This window comes from Ursus arctos, unplaced genomic scaffold, assembly GCF_023065955.2.
Source record: "Ursus arctos isolate Adak ecotype North America unplaced genomic scaffold, UrsArc2.0 scaffold_26, whole genome shotgun sequence".
In the NCBI taxonomy this organism is placed as follows: Eukaryota; Metazoa; Chordata; class Mammalia; order Carnivora; family Ursidae; genus Ursus; species Ursus arctos.
Window position 1 is genome coordinate 22347514 of NW_026622941.1, and position 14682 is coordinate 22362195.

General features: G+C 35.3%; 1 protein-coding gene and 1 long non-coding RNA gene across 29 annotated transcripts in view; both read right to left on the bottom strand.

The window, feature by feature from the left end:
• Positions 1-14682, bottom strand: part of SOX5 (SRY-box transcription factor 5) — a 964448-nt gene that overhangs the window by 611671 nt on the left and 338095 nt on the right. The gene's annotated exons all lie outside the window — the stretch shown is intronic.
• On the bottom strand, positions 210-12401 carry LOC130541864 (uncharacterized). Its single transcript, XR_008955936.1, has 2 exons — positions 10457-12401; positions 210-10220 (listed from the first exon to the last, which is right to left on the bottom strand). It is a non-coding gene; the product is annotated as an uncharacterized LOC130541864 (long non-coding RNA).

Below are 14682 nucleotides of genomic sequence, written 5' to 3' on the forward strand. Positions count from 1 at the left end.
CTGTTTTGATTTCGTTTTTCCATAATACAAAAGAAGAAATGATTCCTGAGTCAACATGGTTTGAGCACAGAATCTGGAGCGAAACTGCAGGAGTTTAGACCCTGACTCCACCACTTTCTAGCGATATAATGTTGGCAAGTGATTTGACTCCTGTGTCTCAGTTTTCTCCTCTATAAAATGTGGTATCGATAGTACTTATTATTTCCTTGTTTTGTGTATGTGTGTGAATTATTTGAGTTAACGTATTAAAGCGTTCGGAAGAGGTCCTGGCGCAGAGTTCCCACTCTTTAGGTAATGGTTGTTATTATTTACTCACAATATGTAATTTCATATTATATGCGTTGCCTTTGTTCAAAAGGTTTAATTAAACCAGGGAATCAACAAAATGATTTGATTCTGATGTTCAGCAGAGCCGTTAAAGATAAGAAGAAAAATTACAGGATAGATAAATGTATAGTTAGATACATTTATAACTAATCAAACAACATCGAGCCAAGTCAATGTAAACTGGAAAGAAATCTTTAGCAAAATAAGAGCTCCAACTTTGCTTATTTTATTTTTCAGTATTCTCAACAACAAAACAAAAGTTGTATGAAAGTCTATGCAAAACAAAAATCTTGGAGAAACAACTAATATACTGAAGATGATAGCACAATCACTATTCAAAAAGATTGCAACAAAAATGATTACATTTAAATTTAATATTGATAAACGTAAAGCTGCCAAGACAAGCTGACACAATCTATATGACACAAACCTAAAATAAAAGAGAAATGGTTCTAAGCCATTTAGATGAGTGTTTTGGTAGATTGTGAATTCACCATCAGTTAACATATCACATCACTTTCAAAATAGTTAATGTAATTTTGAGCAGCATTAATTAGAGTAGTCACCTCAAATAAATACACTAGTAGCCTCACTATTTCTGTAGTGGGTGGAGCACATGAGCTGTTTTGATTCTGGGTGTTACAGCTGAAAAAAAGAAAGGGTCTTTGGTTTGGTGACCACAGTGAGGCAGGGTCTGGGTGATACATTATGTGCCTGAAGGATCCGGAACAGAAATGTTTCAAATAAGTGCCTTCGATTATTTGAAGGATTATCACAGAAGAGCATTTATACTTATTCTGTACAGGTCCAGAGGCAAAATGAAGTAGAATTATAGGAAGTTAGCTTTTTGGCTCAAAATGAAAAAATATATTCTCACACATAAAGCTGTTTAATGGACTGTTTTGTGAGACACAGTATTCCTTGTTTCTGGAAATCTTCAAGAAAAGTCTCTATAATGATTTATTCATTTAGTCAGTCAATCAACAAGCATTTATTGTTTTGTGACTTTTTACACGGCAGTGTATTAGAACTGGTGAGAAAAATAATGAAGAAAGACATTGGCGTTTAATAAGTGCTCACCGAAAGCTTGACACTGTGCTAGACACTTTGAAATATATTATCACACTTCCCCTCATACAGGTAGTATATTACCATCTTTACTGCTAACTCTTCTCTATACCAGAGCCAGAGGGATTTCCAGAAAGTAAAAAGATGCTCATGAAATCCCCGCCTTAAAGATATTAAGTCAGTGTCCACCACTCCTAAAATAGACAAGACTTAGCATGGCCTAAAGGACTCTGGGTCCCCCCATCTGCAAATTCAGCCTCTATCCAGTCATGCAGCGGGTTCTCAGGCCCTTCCACACCCATACCTCTGACCACAGAGCTTTTGCACACACAGTTTCCTGCACCTGGGAGCGTGTTTCCCACCCATCCTCACCCAGTTCACTCCTGCTTTTCCTTCAGAGCTAAGTTCAAGTAATGAATTGTTAGGAAGAAAATGAGGAAACATAACCTAACCCCCACGAGTATGTACAAATCCATTGTTGTTTCTCATAGTACTGTGCATGTCCTCTTCACAGCACTTACTATTTGTAATTTCATATTTGATTGTGTTGCTATTGCTGTTGATTGGATGCATGTATTTCCCATTTGTTTGAAAGTTCCAGAAAGGCGGAACCTGTGTCTCATGTTGTTTATTTTAGGAGGCAATAAAGCATATTGACCATGAGAACAGATTCTGGAACCAGACCACCTGGGTTTGAATCCCTGTGTTGCTACTTCCTAGCTATGTGACCTTCACGAGTGCTGAACTTCTTGGTACCATATTTCCTCATTCATAAGAGGGGATAAGTAATAGAACCTGTGGTGAGGACTAAATGAGTTCACACATGTAAAGCACTTGGAACGTTGCCTGGCATATAGGCATTCCATAATAAAGACTATTATTTGTTGATGAATCCCAGCTTCCCATATAAGGCCTGGCACACAGAAGATAGTGTTTGTTGAACAAATGAGTGAATGATGAAACTGAGATGGAAAATTTAGAGATGGATCCTTCCTTCATACTTACGACTCTCAGAGTCCAAAGATGCTAGTTATGTCCTCCCGCTAGATTACAGAGGAGAGGCAACAAAATGCTAGAGGAACAAGTGGAGGAAGCAATTAATTTCACTGGGAGAATGAGCAGGAGGTAAATTTGAGCTTACCCGTAAAGACTAAGTGAGATATCAATAAGTAGAAACAAAAGTAAAAGATGTTCTTGGCAAAAAGAAACAATACTGGCAAAGACATTGAAATAGTATTTAGGGAATCAAGAACAGTCTGAGGAGGGGGCACCTGGCTGTCTCAGTCAGGAGAGCACGCAACTGTTGATCTCAGGGTCATGGATTCAAGCTCCATGTTGGGCAGAGAGCTTACTTAAAAAAGCAGTAAAAAAAAAAAAAAAAAAAAACTTAAAAAAAAGAATAGTATGAGGTGAGTGAATGTAGGTTAAATCATAAAGGTGGTCATTACTAAATTAGAGAAGAATCAACATAAACGAGAAGAAATGGGAACTTTATTCTGAAGAAAACTGAAAGTCATCAAAGCCTTTTTTTGAGCCACAGTCTTACGAGTTGTTCATTTGTTTTCGTTTGTTTTATGTTAATGGAAGGATTAGACAGTTCACTGGACACAAGCAATCATTTGAATTAATATTAAAATAGCCTGAATAAGGTATGAGGGTAGCTTTGCCTCTAGGAGTGGCAATGGGAATAGAAAAGTAGGAATGAGAAAGCAAAACTAGTTGCCCCCAAACAAGAGTTCTGTTGCATTAACTCTGGTACTTCAAATGGTAGAATATTATGGACTCATTAAAGTAATACATAAAAGATTATTTAACTTCATGAAAAGATGTTCAGATCATCAAATAAAAAAGTAGGCTCTAGGGGCGCCTGGGTGGCACAGCAGTTAAGCTTCTGCCTTCGGCTCAGGGCGTGATCCCAGAGTTCTGGGATCGAGCCCCACATCAGGCTCCTCCGCTATGAGCCTGCTTCTTCCTCTCCCACTCCCCCTGCTTGTGTTCCCTCTTTCGTTGCCTGTCTCTATCTCTGTCAAATAAATAAATAAAATCTTTAAAAAAAAAGTAGGCTCTAAAACCATCACACAGTATAATCAGTTTCTATACAAAACATATATGTTGTTCATATACATTACATCTTGCCTATTACAAGAATTTACTTTTTAAAATGCAAGACTGCATGCCAAAATCTTACTAGTCATCTTCTTTGGTTAGGAGACTTAAAGTTGTGTTTTTAATATTATTTTCTTCTTTCTGCTCTTTTTCCCTCCTAGCATATCTCCAAAGAATATGGAATCCTTTTGTAGGAAAAACAAACAAAACATGACAAAACATATTGAAAAAAAGTAAAAGTAGGGTAAAATGTCAACAGAAATTCTGGGAAGTAGAATGATCAAAATGTGGAAAGAGTTGTATAGGACTATTAGGCGGAAAGTGGGAGATTCCGAATTGATCTCAGCATGATCAGGATGTCACACCACTGGGACAGGAAAAACACGAGAGCACGGTCAATCTGCTCCATACTACAGTAATAATACTGTTACTTGGCAATGATTTGATGGCTTTGTTCTCTAATAATACACCTTTCTCCTTTGCAAAGACAATGATTATTACTGACATTGTGCTTTTCTTCATCACTGGATTGAGGTACTTGCATGAAGCAAACCAGACATCAGCTTTCATAGGAAAAAAAAAAATCAATTGTAGAATTACCCGGGATCCTTCTGAAGCTTTAGCAATGGAGGAACCAACAGTCACAACCTGACTGCAACATAATATTAAACTCAGATATACTTGGGGCTTTGGACATGTTATTTTATTACTTTTTTTTTTTCTTTTTTTTAGAGAGAGCATGAGCAGGAGGTGAGGGGCAGAGGGAGAAGGTGAGAGAGATTCCCAAGTAGGCTCCACACTCAGCCTGATATGAGGCTCAAGCTCATGATCTCAAGACCATGCTCCAAGCCAAAACCAAGAGTTGGACACTTAACTGACTGAGCCACGCACACACCCCTACTTTGGACATTTTAAAGACTCTTGAGCAGTTTTAAATAGTAATAAACTCTGGCTTAAAAAAATCAATTCTACCCAAAAATATGATATCCAGGACTTTAACTTTGGACAGGTCAGAAAAGTTTGGGTATCATTTCCAGTAGAAAGACAACTCCAGATGAAATATCTAATAGTATCATATTTCATTAACATAGCTGATGAGCTAAGACCAGTGATGGCAAATCACCTAACAAAACATGGTACTCTAACCCACTGAAGTCTTGTTGCCTTCTGAGCTATAAACATGACATCTCAACATTAAATTTAATTTTTAAATATCTGCAAAGATAGTAGGATGATGAGAGCATGTTAATTTATAGGAAAGAGTATAAAGCGCCCCATTCAAAGAAAACCATCAGTTTGAAAAGGCACAGACAGAAATACATTTTCTTCAGATCTGTATTTTATCTGAGTGTTTTTATAAAATTAGGCATTGTGATTTTGGTATTACTATTAATCTATATATTAGTTTAAATTTACATCTCTATCCTTGACCTCTCACCCTTTCTCCAGTTTCATTTTTCTCACTATCTACAGGACAATTACTTGGGCACTCTTTGTCTGAATCTATTATCACCCCTTCCTAGCATGTTCTTTGCCAACTATCCTCATTACCACTTATCCTTTAGGTTGTCTGCGTTTGTTAATGGAGTCTAGCATTGTCTTTCTGACATGAGAAAAAAAAAATCAACTGTGTCTCAGTCATCTGTCCAAAATGCAATCTCATGGAATATGAGAAACTACTCCTTGTGCAGTCTTCCATGCCTTAAGGACAAGCCAAGTTTGACTTTAAAATGGCCTATTAATATCACTACTTAGCAACAGAGTTTTAATGCAAAATCTTTTAGAAAAATCTTTACTACAGCAAAAGGAATATGTAACTTCTGCTGTTCGTAAAGATTTTAATGGATTTTTAATCTACCGATGGTAGGCTGTAAATTCAAGCTCAAAGGAGACACAAGTGCAACTCAATGGGAAGTTTTAGGGGATTGCTTACAGAGAATTATAGTTATGATCAAAAGCCAGGAGTGAACAAAGCCTGAATGCCTCTCTTCTCTTTTCAAGTGATTTGAATGCTTCATTTCTTCCTGTGTACTTCCTAAATTAGAATTTAAATGAATAAGGCAAAAAGTCTAAGTTAGGCAGCATGAGGATGAAGCAAGAAAAGCAAAGTTTTGGAAAACTCACAAGTGGCAAAGAGCTCCCTGAATAATCAATACTTTGAGATATTTATATCCAAGAATTATTAACAATTTATTCAAATATGTTCATTCTTTGTCATAGCAAAGGCATCTATTATGTGTAGACTGCATGAAGAAACAAGATCAGTCAACTAACAAACATTTATGTAAGAAAGAAAATACTATTTCCAAAACAATGAGGGAAGGTTTTATAAAAAGGAAGACATTTGAACTTGAGCTAATAGTTGGCTACAGCATCAAGGACAGGGCCTGAGCATATAGGGTCTTGAATATCAGTCTATTAAATTTAGATGTCATCCAGCAGGTCGTTCAGGGTGACATTAACCATTTTTGAGCAGGGCAGTTACAGGACCAGAGCAGTGATTTAGGAAGACCAATCCCTTTGTAGTGTGTACAATACATTATCATAGAAAGAGCCTAGAGGTGGAGACACCAGCTAAGAGGTTAATAAAATGCTACAGGTAAGAAGTGACAATGACCTACTCCATTCTCTTCTAATGAAGATGTATAGTTACAGGAAACTGATTTCTAAAAATGATTTGTTGAAAATGATATTCCATTAGGTTTGATGATATTGTATGATATATATTCAACCAGAAAGGAAAAAAACAAAAACAAAAACAAAAACAAAACAAAGATAATCTACAAGGATAGAAATCCTAAACTGAATGCCTACTCTAAGTCTACCATATCCCATCTCATTTTTGCTACAATAACTTTTCCCCATATGAGTCTCAAAGCTTCCTTTCACTCCTTAGTAATTACTGAAAACTTCCTTAATAACAGGGCTTTGAGATAGCTGTTAGAACTTGAACTCCTATGATAGTACAGACATTCAGCATCCAAAGTCTCTCCCTGACTTCTAATTTCTGAAATATATGATGAAAGCATAACAAACAGGAACCTGTCTGTTCTCTAATACATCAAAGGCCTAAAATCCAGAGATCCATTCATATTAAATAAACCCTTATTTGTCTTTTAAAATTTATAAGCTTGAAACTCTGTGAAATTCCTTTTTTTTTTTTTTTTTTTTTTTTTTTTTTGTAAGAGAGCTCTTTCTCACATTCATGTAATCAGCAATATTCAGGACACATACTCTTCCTTGAGGTCCTATTGATAGATGATCTCAATCATCATCTCTAACACTGCACCAGCTATGAATATAATGCTAAATGAGTGGACTGTTTCTAAGCAAGGACCCTGAGTAAGTGTGTTCTCAAATCTTCCATAGGAGGTCTCATCCTAATACCCAATTCTCCCTCAATGGAAGCTTGGTATTGCCTTCAAATGAAGTCTTTGTCTCTGGGAAAAGCAGTCTATCAAAGCCCACAATTCCTTATTATAAGTAGCTGTACTTTTTTAGTCTGTAGGCCTAGTTCTTATCTATTAATTTTTCATTTCATTTTTCAAGTCAAGTCATACTGTACTTTCTTTCTCATTGGCCCTATGTACTATTTTCCTCCTAAAAAAAATTGTGAAGAATTTTATATATACATATATACATTTTCTAAGATTTATTTATTTATTTTAGAGAGAGAATACATGCATATGTGAGTTGGGGGAGGGGCAAAGGGAGAGAATCTTCAAGCAGACTCCCCGCTGAGCATGAAGCCCAACGTGGGGCTTGATCCCATGACCCATGAGATCATGACCTGAGCTGAAACAAAAGGTTGGATGCTTAACTGACTGAGTCGCCCAGGCTCATATATGCATACATATATATGTATATATTTTCTAAAATCATGAAATCAAGACATTGTTGAAATATTAAAACATACTGAGAAAAATTCCAATATTTGATACATTTGAAATATTAAGCTTACCAATGGCTGATATACTATAACACTCACAACAGGAGAAAAAGGGCTTTTATTTACAATAGAACAAAAAGTATGATAATTAAAAAGAGGAAATCTAATCAATGATGTAATTACCTTGCAAATATTCATTTCCTTTCAGGGTAGGCAATAAGAAAAATAAAGCCCATGTATTATTCAGCTGTTCCAGTCACAAATTTGTGCTTCTTTTGGACGAAGATGAGAATTTTTTGAGGATATCATAAAGAAGTAAATGTTGAAAACACAAAGTTAAGCCTCAGTATCAGAAAACCAAGGAGAATTGTAAAAACATGAATATTACCCCAGAAGTTTCCATACTGGGATAGGGTCCACCAAAGAAAGAAGATCCTGTTTTCATTTCCAAACATTAGGATGTCACTTTTGGACACACAGATATATGTATATAGATGAAGACAGGTATTACTCAAACTCTGATTCATAAAACTCTATTAGGAGAAAGGAGAGGCCAGATGCAATGGAATGCATTCCTACTATGAAGACAAAATAGGGGGCACCTGGGTGGCTCAGTCATTAAGCGTCTGCCTTTGGCTCAGGTCATGATCCCGGCGTTCTGAGATTGAGCCCCGCATCGGGCTCCCTGCTCAACGAGGAGCCTGCTCCCACTCCCCCTGCTTGTATTCCCTCTCTCGATGCCTCTCTGTCAAATAAATACATAAAATCTTAAAAAAAAAAAAAAAAAGACAAAATAGTTCTTAAAAACCTGTATAAGGAATCTCCTCTTTTGGAGAGCCCTCTCCGGTTGATCTTTTCCTCTATAATGAGAATGTGGTCTGATGGAAAAGGGTGGTTTAGACATTATAGGGATTCTAGAAACAACTGGGTTCTATCAAGCCCCAGTGACAGTCAATGTCAATGACATCATGTGATATCAGTGATATCATATATCTTTATGATTCAAATTGTATTTGAAGCCACTGTTGGCAGCAACACTCTTAGTTAGGTAAGCTTTGTATTTCATCCAAAATGCCATTGATTTGAGGACAACCCAATATTTTATGCATCACCAAGAAAAAAAAATACTTTGGCAATTAAATTATGACAAACCATAGATTTAAGATGCATCACAATCCCATACGTTAAAATGTGCTAAAATGTGTGTTAAACCAATAAATTTTGATGTGACTTTCATACACAGATTACAGAAACTTTGAGGGGAGAAAGCTGATGGTTGGGAGAAAACAGAACCAAATCAGGTAGGAAATAACCTTCCTTCGATTGACCATGAAAGTGAAGGAAAGAGAAGAAAATGTAAATCATGTTCTCAGAATTTATATAAATTCTCTCTTCTCCTGCCGTGCATGAATTTGGAAGTAAGATAAAAGGTGGCCAATAGAAGACCTTACAGCAAAAAAGCCAAGAAGGATATGAGTTACTTCACTGTTTGGCCCCGAAAGCCAGACTGACCTCGTAGTGCTAGCAGCTGGGAGCCTGCTTTTGGTTTTTAATGCAAAAGCACAGTTGCAGTAACTTAGTGTTTGCATTTTGCTCCCTTATTGAGTCCACTCAGTTTCCATAATTTTTACCTCAGGTCTCTGTCATCAGTTTTTAATCTTGGTTAAAAATTGAGTCTCCTGGGACAATCTGCTACTGTTGCCAAGTCTCTGTGATGCTCACAGACAGTTTATCCGTTTGACTGCTTCCTACTATCTGTGGGTGGAGTTTCCAGTCTCGGCACTGCACCCTTATTCCCCGGATCGCCCCACAGCCAGACATTCAACAACGGTCCAGCAAGGTATTTCCCCACCATGAGATCATCTGACTCTTTGTACGTATGAGCTTCCTCCTATTACTACGATCTGCTCTATTAGCCTACTCCTTGTTGGTGATGCTCTCCCATACTCAGTTTTCTGCTTTCTGTAGTCCAGTGACAGCTCAGCCCTGCTTCTATCAGGTATAGATATTTTCAGATTAACCAGGCATGGCAAGGCAGTATTCAAGTCTTTTATTGCTGTATCTTATGTGTTCCAAATATGAAAAAAAGATGAATTAGAGAAAAAGCACAACTATTCAGTATTGGGAAGAGAACATTTCAGAGGCTGAGTGCAGAACAGAAAAGCTCCATCACACAGAACCCAGAGCAAGTTTAATCTCAAGCTAAGATTCCAGAAAAGCCATGAAAAGTAATCTGTAATTGAGGATTATATATAAAACCAATCTGATGAAAGATAAATTATTTAGGGAGGAAAGTACTATATTTTAGTTTAGAGTTCATTTTAAAAGGAAATATATTTTCTACCATTCGTTTAAAACTGGTTAGGTGGGTAGGTCAAAAATATTAGAACTATTCCTATTTACAAAGAAAAAACCAGGACAAGGAAGCTACTAAGCAATTTACCCATTTGGAAATGATAGAGTTTGTGAGAGCCAGCATTAAAAAACAGCTCTTTTGACACATGGGCTTATGCTTTTCCTACCATATAATGTGTTGGCAGGGTAAGGTTTAAGATTAATGGATGAAATTTATGCTTGGGTTAGGACTCAATTACTTTGAATTTTGTTTTATCATTTTTTGTTGAATAAATAAAATTATGACAAAACAAAAGAAAAAAATCACTTTCAACCCAGTAGGAATATAATACGATAAATACTTGATACAGTTTTTTGTTGTTGTTGTTGTTGTTTTTTGGACCAAATCACGATCTTCAAAAGTAATACATCAAATGTGGTTCTTTTTAATATGGTTGGCATCCAATAAATGTTGATTTGATAGAGTTTTATCTTTCTGTAGATTACAAAAAATGATCATGAGTGAAATATCTAATTCAAAACATGGCCATCAAAATTATGACATATCAAAATATTGCTCTTAAAATCAGATACATAGCCTTCTGCCTTACAAATTCAAATTTAACATGCTTATCAATGGGGAAAAAAGATTGACATTTAACATGAAAACGAACCATGTCATTCTCGGGCTTGAATGGAACTTTACCACTTTTTAATTCTAAGTGAACTCACATTCGGCATATTCTCCTGTGACTCCTCTCACACTCAGCAAGTGTCATTCCTTTTCTTTGCCTTCCAGCATCTCCCTCCAAGGTAAAGCAGAGCAGGTACACTTGGACCATATCCATAATAGCAGCCCATGTCAGCCACCATATCTATTGTTACTCCTGCCATTATGTCTTTTCATTCTTTCCTTTATATGTGTCCCTTAAAAAAGAAACTAAACTAAAAGAGAGTATAAAAGTATGGAATATAAATTATTAATGCAGGCTAAAGTAATATGCATCTAATAAAACACTTGTGTTCTATTATAGAATCGCACACAACTACTTAAAACGAAGGAGAGATGAACCCCAAAACACTACAGCTCCATATATCCAAGCAAAGACAACAATAAAACCCCCAAACAAACAAATAAACAAAAACAAAACCTGCAGGAAGACGTTAGGAGGCAGAATGTAATTACCCAATTTGGAAACTGACCAGGACACTGCGGTTAAAACCCTTCTTGCTACAAATGTTCTGAGGAATCTTTAATGACTACAAATGGTTAGAACTTCATGTCCACACCTCATCTGAAAGATGATGACAACCAGCAGTTAGTCCTGCCTGCCGCTACCCAGGGACTGGAGTCAATTCGACTCAGAGAATAAAGGACCACCTACAGAAATCGCAACTAACATTTGCTATCCTTGGCTGCCCTGGCTTAACTGGTCTACGTGAAGCAAATTACTTAAATATCTAGAGTGTCACTGCCATCTTTTAATAGAAATATACAGTGATATATAATTCCTCATCTCATATAGAATTATGAATTAATGCTATGTACATTATTTGGGTAAAAATTGTTAAATCCTATGCTTTGACTAATAATGAGTAATGACTAGGTACCTGTCAGTGAGGCATTAGATGCCTATTGTTTAATCTATGTATGGTTACTATCACCCTAACTTATATTTGTCTCTTATATTTTTTTAAGAAACTGACTCAAGTGCAGTAATTAAAATACATTACAGTAGTGCAAGTGAAATTTGGAAAACTGCCAACATTTTCAAGAACTTATAATTTTCTTTTTCAGAGGAAAAAGTAGTTTTGACATCTTTGTGCAAAACAGTCAGTAACAGTTACTTACAATTTCAGGAAAATCACTGTTTTAATCATGACCTTTCAGCTGTCCTTGATTGAAAAAAAATTGGCCACCTACAGAAATAATTCTGTTGGGCCCTCATCTCTCTACTGATTGATGGCCTCATGTGGTTCTACATGTTCACAATTATAAATAAAACTATATAAAAGTAGCAGAGCTAGCTCCCATCTAAGTGGAATAAAACAGTTCTAATCGACAATAAAGGGGACTTTCTTTAAGTGACATCTTTCCCTATACCTGCATCAAAATCAAATGGTACATTTATCTCTGATTAAATGTGTATTCTTTTGGTCACCATTCACTACAACCATTAATTTAGCATCCATTGTGTAAAAGACACCGTATTATACTCTGTCAGGGGTGATGGAATGTGGATAAAACAGTTTCTGCAATAGAGAACCTATTATCTGATGAAACACTGAACCAACTAACATAATAAATACGGACACTATGTATGCATATGGAAAGATATCTTGCTTGCATATACATATGCATAAAAATTGAGTTTAGTTAAATATATTGATATGAAAATATATATTTATACTTCAGCAACAATATATCCTCAATAGATATTTAAACTTGTAGAAATATATGTATGTTACACCAGAAAACTCTTTAACTAAAATATTAGAACTCCCTAAGTATTAGTACGGGAGTTTTTCAATAGAAATGAAAACAAAGACTCATCCTACTAGTTAAAGGTTTCCCACCTACTGTACAAGCAACAAAAATAGAGCTGGCATTCAGGACCCCATTAGAAGTTTATTGAAGCTCTATGAGGTTGGAAAGCTTTTAGGAGTTCAGCATAAATCATTCAATACACTAAAAAAAAAAAAAAAAAAAAGACTTAAAAAAGATTTTCCCTTTGTATTCAATTTCTATGAGTGATCTCCAATTTACAACCTTATGCTCGACCCAGAAATTGAATTAATCAATACAATTTTCTCTTCAGAAATCTCTTCTGTCAACTACGGTAGTTCATAGAACAGAAAGGAAGATTGAGATTCCTTAGATAGTAGGCTTGATGGCAAGATTCTGCTATACTGAGGGGTTGGCATGAGAGAGGGCATGCATAGGTTCCAATACTGTTTTGGGAAATAATAAAAATTAAGTGATCCTTATCTCTAAAACAAAAATCAATTATCTAGTAGTTGCAGTCTAAAGTAGTTTTATGGAAAACAACACTAGAAAACTATTTATATTATCAGATCATGAATACTGATAAAAAAAACATTATCACATGAAATTCTACACTAAAATAATCATCTTTTTTAAAAAAGTAAATTCACATTTCTAGAAGTGACCAAATTGTTCATAAGCACCAATTAAAAAAAAAAAAAACAATTCAGTTCATTTCCTGTTGCTGAAGCATTCTTAGTAATGGTCTAGGACCATGATTTCAACATACAAACTAAAAAGCAACTGAGACAATTATTAAGCCAATTTAGACCCATTTAATACTTTCACATTAAATAATCAAATAATAAGGGCAAAAGTTTTTATATTAATTATCTTGATCATACATATTTAGTTTGTGCATATGATAATCTCTGGCAAATTTAACATTAAAAAGGGAAAGAGAAGAATGCAATATACCTGCCTAATTAAAATTAAAAACAACTATTAAGAAAGCAATTTAAAAACCTAAATGATCTAAAATGCTTATCTTTCTAGTCTGTATTTGCAGATTGCCCAAATTTTCTCTTATGGAGTTAAGCCAAATTTGACAAGAATATATAGAATTGAGTTCAAAAATAAAAATCTATAAATCCTTGCTTAAAAAGATTTCAACTAATCAACATCCTCAGTCAATTAGAAAATATACTGATTCTAGGGATTTACTAAGAACAGAACTAAAACTCCCAAGAAATATCCTGGAGTGAGTATAGTCTACTTAATTGTTTACATATTTTCCGTATATAAAGCTTTGAATAAATATTTATTTAGCTTGGCCCAAGTTTGTACTATCTGCTTTGAAGCACATGGATCTTATATATAAAGCACTTGAAAGTCAGTTTGTTATCAAAACAATATTACATATTAACCACATTACAATGACATAATAAAACAACGACATACTATAGACGTGTAAAAACAGAATAACACTGAGGTAGCACTGAGTCAGAATTCCTACAAGTCATTTTATTGTAACATATTTTATTGATATGAACTCCACAGACAAGTGCTGCATATATGACAGCATTTTCTAAATGGAGAAACTGAGGTAGCGGAGAAGACAAAGGTAAGTTTTTGTCAAAAAAAGGTCAATCAGGTAAAGAACCCACACACTATATTTACTCAGTCTTCAGCCAATTTGTTCTCTCTGCTTAAATGCAAACCTCTTGTTTATATTCAAACACTAGGATACAAAGAAATAAGTTCATGATATTTTAGTCCCTTGAAGTTGAAACATACTGTTTCTTGCAAATACTATTCTGATTACCAATTTTTCTTCCACCAGGCATAGAGAGGAAAATCTACAACTCAAAATGCTCTAACCTAAAAGAAAGCATTTCTATCTGAATAACTAACCATTTATCAGTTAGCATTTTCTAAGGCGGAGATGGGGTTTAGACCGTTGACTGTCTCTGAACTTAGGTGATGTTTTGGTTCCTCATTTCCAGATTAATTTAACACCCTCTCCTAGGCAGGTCTGTGCTAAATATTTGCTTAAGATTCTACAGAAAATATTCCATTTAGGAGTCATAGATCTGTGCATGTGTATATTTTAATAAACATAACTACAGAGGAGACCACAGACAAAGGAAAATTTATGGTTTATTTTAAATAATAATAATAAAAACTCCTCTCTTGTCCAAACCAATGTCATTCAGGTTTGTTACTTGAAACTGTATACAATTCCTAAATGATAGGGATTCAGAATTTGGTGTCAGGTAAGGTCCTGGTCTGCCCACTTTTCATGTGCTCTTGGATCGCCTTTACTCTATTTACATCAACTTGCTCATCTGTAAAATGAGGACAAAAGTGATAACTTTCCCTAAGGGCTACCACATAAACCAGGGTCTAAGTGTTTAATGATTATTATTCATTATTACCAGTCTTATTGGAGAGCTCACGTCGTAAGAGGGTA